The 9,347-nt window shown below is 46.2% G+C and overlaps 2 pseudogenes; both read right to left on the reverse strand.

Annotated features, from left to right (window-relative positions):
- Gm45575 (predicted gene 45575) lies at positions 1,939 to 3,635 on the reverse strand (annotated as a pseudogene).
- Gm8623 lies at positions 7,566 to 8,069 on the reverse strand (annotated as a pseudogene).
- Between the last annotated feature and the right edge of the window lie 1,278 nt (positions 8,070 to 9,347).

The following is a 9,347-nucleotide window of genomic DNA, read 5'->3' on the forward strand; positions in this document are numbered from 1 at the left end:
CTGTTTGGCATCAAACTCTGGCAATTTTTTCTAATCTTCTGGCTCCTTATTGTCTGGCTTCAGCTTCCTCTGCTGCATGGACCTGCATTCACTCAACTCAGCTGACTGAACTGAATTCAACTGAGCTCCACTCAGTCCACTGTCGTCCAATCACACATCACTTTCAAACATGGCTCTTCCTTCTACAAACAAATTTTACCTTAAAGATATATACTAAGGATGTGTCTATATTCCAGCCAGAGGGATTAAAGCTGTGTGGCTTGTCTGCATTCCAGTAGGATCACATTCAAGCTGGATCACACAGATCGATGCCTTTGATTGTGATTCCCATGCCATAGCAACAGTGATGCTGGATTAAATTTCTCTATAGGGAGGTGGGTAGAATTGGGGTGCGTGATGTATAATTCACAAAGAATCAATAAAAAGTTAAAAAAAAAAAAACCTTGGTGAGAACATCAGAGAGTCAGGTACATGGAGATGGGGGAAGCTTTTATGTAGGATCCAGATGCTATCTGATGGCCTTCTTGGCTTTTGGATTGGTAGAAGCTAGTGGTCTGCTAAGCCAATAGATTCCAAACAGGCTTTTGTTTCTATAATGTTCCATCTCTCTACAATACTGAAATTCTAATCAGCCAATAAGTTCCTTTCTTTCTTTGTTTTTAAGGATGTATTTATTTTATGTATATGAATACACTGTTGCAGCATTGGATCCCATTACAGATGATTTTAAGCCACCATATGGTTGCTGGGAATTGATCTCAGGACCTCTGGAAGAGCAGTCAGTGCTCTTAACCGCTGAGCCATCTCTCCAGCCTAGCCAAGAAGTTTCTATAGACATGAGTTCCTTTCAGGGGTTTTCACTCACAGCCAGATGCAGATTTATTTTTTTCCATTCAGGAATTTTCATTCACAATAGGCAACCCCCCTCGCACCCAGCTTTTCTCTGTGCATACTGGTGACTGAACTCAGAGACTCGAGCTTGCTTTGCACACTGAACACTTTAGTAGCCGATCCATTCTCCCTAGCCCCAAGACACCTTTCTTCACCCATGTGCATTTTTTTCTCTTTTTTTGTGGGTTCAACCCAAGTTTAAGTAAAAGATCAAACATCCAGGTCAGATGGTTCTCATGCCATAAATATCCATAAACTCTTCTAGTTCTGTCTCTGAAAAGTCTCTCACATCCCCGCACCTCTCTGTGTGTCGGGTGCGATGTACACAAATGCTAAATTCTGAACCCAAAGATCTGGCTGCCATCCAGAGAAGAGAATTCTCGTGTATGCTGGACTCTGTTGTGTAAACCTTGCTCTCCAGTTTACTGTTAATTGGTTAATAAAAGGCTAGAGTCTGTGATTAGATAGTAGAGAGAGAAGGGTGGGACTTAAGGATAGAGTGAAGAAGGGTCTCAGGAGAGACCAGGAAGAGGAGAAAGAAGATGGAGAGAGGAGGAGGTGTCCATTAGACAAGATGGACCAGAAATTCGTGGCGGAGAGAAGTGCCCCCTGGGGACCTATTGATGGGGTAGAAATTGCCCCCGTGAGACTCAGACAGCAAGTAACGGGCAAGTGCAGCTGAGAAGTAGCCAATCTAGCATAGAGGAATCCTTTCAGGGTAATTGCTCAGTAGTGTGTGCTGAAGCTGATTAGATGAATCAATAAGGCTCTGACTCGATTATTGGTAGCTGGCCGGGCCATAATAAGAAGTAGTGGAGTGCTTAAATACCATACAACAGCACTCCCAATCCCTGTCTGTCCCTTCATCCATCATGGATGCTCTGACCAGCCACTGTCACTTCTACAGTGATCCCTGACACAGTTGTGGCCACTGCCATGTCTTGATTACTGCACAGCCAGGGAGTTTGCTCCGTGCCAATCTGATCACTCTAGCTCGCTGTCGAGCTGTGCTGTGGCCTTCACCATAAATGCCAAGCTTCTTGACACATTTTTTTTTGTAATCTCTCAACATTTCAACTCTGTAGAAATCAAATGCAAAATATGTGCATTTTTAAATTAGCATATACTCAACTATCTGGATCACATCGATCTCCTATAGTGTGAGACACACCTAGGAGGGGAGAGGCCTTGCCAGTCTGTACACTGTATTTCCTGGTGGAAAGTACACTGGACTTCCTCAGGCCGCCTGCCCTCCATCCTAAGAGAATCTCTCAATGCTGGAGTGACTGGGATGCAAAGCTGGAGCTCTCAGGAAAGGGCCAGGCCTCGCCAGGTCTGAGGTGTGAGGTGCGGAACAGCAAAGAGCTTCCCCAGACGGCCAGTCTCAGGAATAAAACTGCCGGATTCTGCTGTCTGTACACCCATCTATATGTGGTCTATCAGCTAGAGATAAGAAAGAGTCATATAAGATTTGGAAAACCTTAAAATCACTCCAGTAAGTCTCAAGATCACCAGCAAATTCACAGTGGCTCAGGATTTGGCCAGAGTCAAGCCTGCTCCAGATCTGAATGCCTGCTTTGGGAGAACTCTATTTGCACATAGATCCCAAACACGGGGACATCACAACTGCCTATAGCTAAAGTGTGTTCACACTTCACAAGGAAGTGACAGCTTCCAATTCCTGCCCTGCCCCTCTCCCCAAAAAGGAAAACCCAGAGGTGGGATTTATCCCAGGAAGTGTGTACACTCTGCTGAGCCCTGGAGAGGCGTCTATCTAAGGAGCACATACCACCTCTGCCCGCCCTAGTGCAAAAAGACTGAGAGCCACTCTGACAGCCCCGGGGAACCAGTGAGGAAGGCTAGATGAGGGTGGAGGGACCCCACCGCCTGAACTTCCTTCTGAGATTCAAGGTTTTGGGTGCAAGATTCATGCTCAGCAGGCACCAAGGTCAGACATGCTTGTAGTAGATGGGGTGGGTATAGTTATTTGACCTGCCATACATCCATGGCCAGGGGCTCCTTGCGCAGACTCAGTGAGGTCTTCGAGGGGGGCTTCCTGCTCTCCCAGTAACTGTCGTAGGCATCCAGCAACCTGGAGGGTTTGGTCACTCGGGGATTGTAGTATTCCTTGGCTGCTCACTCACTGGCTGACTTCTGGAGTGCCACATGGGCAGTGGAAGTGATCAGGTACTTCCGACTCTCTGACTCTGAGCCCGCCTCCGCAGGGTATCTGAGTACCTGCGCTCGTGTACCCTCCATGCTGCTCTTGCACTCAGTTGCCACATCCAGCTCTGAGTGGCCCTTGTCCTGTGAGTGGATCCCCAGCATCTGCTTACACTCGACCTTAGCCAGGAGGAGCTCAAAGGAGACTATCTTCACCTGGAGGGACTCCACAAGCTCTTTGAGTTTGTACGCAGTCCCCAACTCAGGCTCATAGCCCATGAACCTTAGAGTGGCTCAGATGTCCCTCTCCAGCAACAAGGACTTGACATAGTAAACTCACCGCTGCCAGGCTGCTGGTTGCAGGTGGGGAGGCAGGAGATGAGGGGGAAGGTTGGAGTCCACTTTGCCTTCAAGGAACTGCACGTACTTCCAGAATAAGTCATCCTTGTACTTCGTATCCATTGAACTGGGCTTCCCCAAATCAAACCCAAGGGCTACCTCATCTTCCCCATGGCTCTGGGACTGGAGGCTGGCACATCACATGAAGATCTGGCCTGGTGCCCGTGGATCAGCGCATGCTCTGTGATCCAGGTCTTTGAGTCTGGGAGATACAAGTTTCTGACCTGGGTCTTGGCATAGAGATCTTGAGGCATAGTGGCTATGAATCCCAATGCCAAGTTTCTTAATGCTTGCTCGTGGGGCCCTCCCTCTGCCCACGGTCTTGCATCCTGCCAGTGCATTTAAAATGTGAGCCCACCTGAGCTCCCTCATTGTTCTTTCCCTGCCTCTCTGTATCTGCCCACCCCCAGCCTTCTCTCCCCTCCCACCTAACAGTCCGATGTTTGAATGTGAACTCCGGCAGCTTCCCCGAACCCACTCATTGCATTCAGACTCAGAATCCGTATTCCTTCAAAGCCTAATGCCTTGTCACAGTTCCTTATACTTCTCTGCTTGGAAGCTCACTGGGGTTCCAGATCAATCTATTCTACTCAATACTGCGTTCCAAGGCACAGCAGCCTGGCCAATAAGAAGCTTCCGGTGATGTGGGAGATTGAGTGGCCGAGTGATGGAGTGATTTCACGGAGCAGCCCACAGCTTTTGGGAACAAACAAACCATATGTGGTCGATGTTCCAGATTTGATTCAACTTGGGGGAAATGATGAGAAGAGACTGAGCTACAGTCATCTAAACTCCAATTTGTTCACTATGATTAGAAAGAGAATTAGCACACGTGCCCAGAGCTCACATGCACTTGGGAAGCTGTGTCACGGAATACCTCTTGATGGGCACAGATTCCCAGCAAAGGAATTTGTCACTCCCATGTTTAACAGTATACACTTTGAGTTGCCTGCTTTCCTCATTTGCATACTTAGTGTGCCTCTCTGCCAGGTAACATCCTTGAGTTCCACAGAGGCCCCTGACTTCAGCCTTTTGGACTCTTGTTTCTCACCCCACGTTGCACAAACACCCACATTATGATAACAGATTACATAAGCAAACATTGCTCTGTGTTGGGGTCTATGTGTTTATGCATGTCTTTGTCTGTCTCTGACTCACTGAGAATAGTAGATTTCTATTCTGATATAACCTTTTGAGCAACCCTACTTCCTTCATTTCCAAGTTCATGGTCTCATGTCACATGTGTGTGTGTGCATGTGCTCGAGTGTGTGTTCATGCACACACACACACACACACACACACACACACACCATCATCATCATCCTCATGGGCATTCGGAGATTAAACCAGAGATTGTTGGAGCTACAGACTTCCTTTGGGTCATTTCCTGGGTATTGGACCTGCTTGGAACAGAGGGGTTTCTAGGACATGTGAAAAGAACCCTTGGGTCTAGGCTACCAATCAAGCAGGACAGCTTCCAAAGATGTAGTTCAAGGTGTGCTCACTGGACAGGGAACAGAGAAGCTAGGGTTTGTAAAGGCTGGCTCAGTGAAATTACAGCATAGTCATCTTAAAACAAAGCCTCATGTAGCAGATGTGCAGCTTGGTCTTCGTGTGGATTCCAAACACTGGGATGGGAGCTATCCCAAAAGCTGTTGCCTGTATATGGGATGTGTTCTTCTAGCTGGGCTGCCTTGTCTGACCTTAGTGGAATAGGAAGGGTTTAGCCTTGCAGAGACTTGAAGTGCCAGGGTAGAGGGATACCCAGGGGGACCTCTCACCCAATCGGAGGAGAAGGGGAGAGGGGATAGGGAAAGGACTGAAGGAGGGGGTAACCAGGAGGGGGCAGTGAGTGGGATGTAAAGTGAAAGAATGAATGAATAAATAAATAAATAAAAATTTAAAAACACACACACACACAAACCAAGGCTGGGCATGATGGCACATACCTCTAATCCCAGCACTGGGAAGGCAGAGATGATCTCTATGAGTTCAAGGCAGCCTGGTCTGTATACTAGACTCCAGCCAGGACCTTGAAAGCCTGGCTCAAAATAAACAAACCACTCCATTTTAGAGATAGTTTTGAGAATTCTGGAATTCGGGGTTTATTTTAAAAACATAGAAATATTATAAGAATGTATTTTTGTTTTAACCCCAGGTGTGGGGATAAGAGGATGCTCTGGACTGTCCACAGCAGGTGACTATGATTTGCCTCATGCTCTAGCAGAGGTGTGGTTTTGCCAGCTGCAGATAGTTTCTGTGATTGTGTGAATTCTAAGAACTTTTCAGAGGGTATGTAAATGCTAAGGGCCTGGAGAGGCAGAGTCAGTGACTGGTGGTTGTTCTTGGGGATTGGTTGTGGTTTGTTAGCAAGTAATGCTCAGAAAAGAAACAAAGGAGGAAAAAATTATATTCACTCATCCCTATCTCTCTCTCCCCTCTATCCTTTTTCTCTCTTATCTAGTGATAAGGGGCAAAACCAGGGGGATAAAGGGTAGGCAAAAGAAGAGCCCACAAATTAGCAAAGACCAGCTATACCCAATGTCTTTGTAAAACTTCACATGCTAATGGTGATATTGGTGTCTTCTATAACTGCTGTCTTTTATGTTTGCAAGTTCTTTTCTTCTTTCTTCCTTCCTTCCCTCTCACCCTCGACTGCTGAAGTTCCAAGTATGTACCACCACCTCTAACTACACATTCCCATACACTGAGTGGCTCTCTGAATATCTCTCCTCTATACATGGTCCCCATGACTCCTCTCATGGTAGTGACAGCACACACAAAGCTCTGCTGCTCAGGGCCTGGAGAAGGCTCCCACACTGCGAAGACACACAATTAACTGTCTTTAAGAGTGGATGCGATGAATGCTCAGGGGAGCCCAAGAAAGGTTATTTGGGCAAAACTTGGGTTAGAATTCATAAGGAAAGCAAAATGGGATGAGATCTCACTTCAGTCCAAAGGAAATAGTGAAGGCAAGTTCCAGAAACAGTTTAAACTCATCCCCTTCCAATGCTCCTGTCACTGAAGACCTGGAGATCCCATACATGAAGTCAATGCCACTGTAGCTAGAGACAGTGTAGAAATAGACAAATTATAAACACATGTTTTAGTTAAATATTTATCGCTATGAAGAGACACTGTGGTAGTATGCATATGCTTGGCTCAGGGAGGGGCACTACTAGGAGGTGTGTCCTTGTTGCTGTGTGTCACTGTAGGATGGGCTTTGATTGAGACCCTCCTCCCTAGCTGCCTGAGACATTTGGTTCTCTCCCATTTGCCTTCAGAACAAGATGTAGAACCCTCAGTCCCTCTAGCTTCAAGACTGGATGCTGCCATGCTTCCTACCATGGTGATAATGGACTGAACTTTAGAACCAGTAAGCCAGTCCCAGGTAAATGTTGTCCTTTATAAGAGTTGCCTTGGGGGCGGGTGAGATGGCTCAGTGGGTAAGAGCACCCGACTGCTCTTCCGAAGGTCCAGAGTTCAAATCCCAGCAACCACATGGTGGCTCACAACCATCCGTAACAAGATCTGACTCCCTCTTCTGGTGTGTCTGAAGACAGCTACAATGTACTTACATATAATAATAAATAAATCTTTAAAAAAAAAAAAAAAGAGTTGCCTTGGTCATGGTGTCTCTTTCCAACAATAGAAACCCTAATTAAGTCAGACACCATGACTATAGCAACTCTACATCATGATCAGCAGGCAGCAAGAAGAGACTGTCACACTGGGCATGGCTTGAGCATCTGAGACCTCAGAGCCCTCCCCCAGTGACCACTTACTCCAACAAGGCCACACCTTCTAACAATGCCACTCCTTCTGGCCCTATATGGTAGCCAAATGTTACTAACAGTAATTTTAATCAACTACAAAAGCAAAGTGAAACAAAGAAAAAGAAAGAACCTTTATGTATGCAAGTTATGGGCCAATGTGGTGGCCTTCAGTTCACTGAGGTGGAGAAGGCAGGCAGATATCTTTGACTCTGGGGCCAGCTACATAAAGAACACTGTTATCAAAACAACTTAAAGACTGGCGTGGCTTTGCTTACTTGACATCCTGAATCTCAGTTGTTTTTTTTGTTTGTTTGTTTTTGTTTTTTTTTTAAAACGTTAAAATCCTAGGATGTTTATTACAAAGGTAAACCCCGATCCTTGAAATGGGCTTATCGGTAGGATTTCTGGTATCGGGCACGGGCACCAGGACCTCCAAACTTTTTGGATTCGCAGCGACGGGGGTCAGCTACAAGCAGGGTCCGATCGTATTGGATGAGGATATCTTTGATCTCCTTCTTAGAGGCTTCATCCACATATTTTTGGTAATAAGCTACCAGGGCCTTTGAGATGGACTGTCGGATGGCATAAATTTGGGCCACATGTCCACCACCCTTCACACGGACCCGAATATCCACACCAGCAAATCGCTCCTTGCCCAGAAGCAAAACAGGCTCCAGTAACTTGTACTGCAGCGCGCACGATCATCTCCAGGGGACGACCGTTCACCTTGATGAGCCCATTTCCCCGTTTGCAGTGGGCCACAGCCGTGGCTGTTTTCTTGCGTCCGAAGACCTGCACGGACTGCGGCGGACCCTTGGACAGCATAGCTCCGAGCACAAGCACGAGCTCCACACCGCGCAGTGCCGCGACCGGAAAAGGGAATCTCAGTTTTTAAATACGCTTTTTTTTTCTGTTTCAACTTTGAAATGTAAAAACTAGAAAATAAAAACATCCATTAAAGCATTTACATTTTTAACCCCCGTGGCCTGCCCAGTCCTCCCTCCCCACTTCTCTCTCTCTCTCTCTATCTCTATCTCTCTCTCTCTCTCTCTCAACATTGTCTCACTATGTGACCTTGGACTATGCTGGGGCTCCCTATGCAGACCAGTATGCCTGTGACCTCTTTTTAATATTCCTCTTGAGGAAATGTATACAAATCAAATCAGGATACAGAAATATCTTAAGACATTACACGAAGTTGACTTTCACAGGAAAAGCCAAATGTTTTTGCAACTTCCGCTGAAGACTCGCCCTATCTTGGCTGTCTAGGGTCTCAGGATTTGTCTCACAATTTGACACTGAGAAAAGGAAACACACACACACATGCACACACGCCGCAAACTCCTCAAACCCTTTCACGCATACCACAGAGCTAGAGCTGTAGGTTGGTCTCAGCTGCAGGCTCTGGTCCAGGGATCTTGAGTAAGTATTCAGGCCATACACACATCTGTGTGGCTGTCCCTTCTATGAGGTAAGCTCGCAGGGACATGAAAGTGTGAAGATTCTATCTGGGCCATTGGTTTTGTTCCCGCAGGAGGCTCCAGGAAGATTCCACTCCACAGCAATTTTGTTTTCTTTCAGTCCCTGGTTGACAAACTCTCTGCATACTCATCTATAGCAGCATGGAGAAGGCGTCAATCTGTGATCCGGCGCTCTACCTTTCTATTAGCCAATCAATCATTCAGCGTATTTACACTTAGAATTACATATGTACCTTTAAGTATGTAGAGCAATGGTGAGCTTAATTCAAGAGTGCTCACCAATTGAAGACCTTGCTCTTATCTTGTGCACGATGATGATTGGTTCCAAGAGACAGGACGAGTCATATTCCATGCATGACATCTGGAAATGGAAATGCACAGCTATTTCCCACTTTCATGACATGATTCGTATTAAACTATCCACATTTTTATTTTAATCATTCTTTTTTGTGGCTTCAACTCCTGGGGTCTTTTTTTTAAATACGTATTTATTTTATGTGAATGAGTGTTCTCCTGGGTACAGGAATGTGCATTAAGAGCATGCAGTGCCTGCAGAGGCCAGAAGAAAGTAGCAGATTCTCTGATGGAGTTGTATGATGGTTGTAAGTCACCATGTGGAGGCTGGGAACCAAGGCCC

This window comes from Mus musculus, chromosome 8, assembly GCF_000001635.26.
Source record: "Mus musculus strain C57BL/6J chromosome 8, GRCm38.p6 C57BL/6J".
NCBI classification, from domain to species: domain Eukaryota; kingdom Metazoa; phylum Chordata; class Mammalia; order Rodentia; family Muridae; genus Mus; species Mus musculus.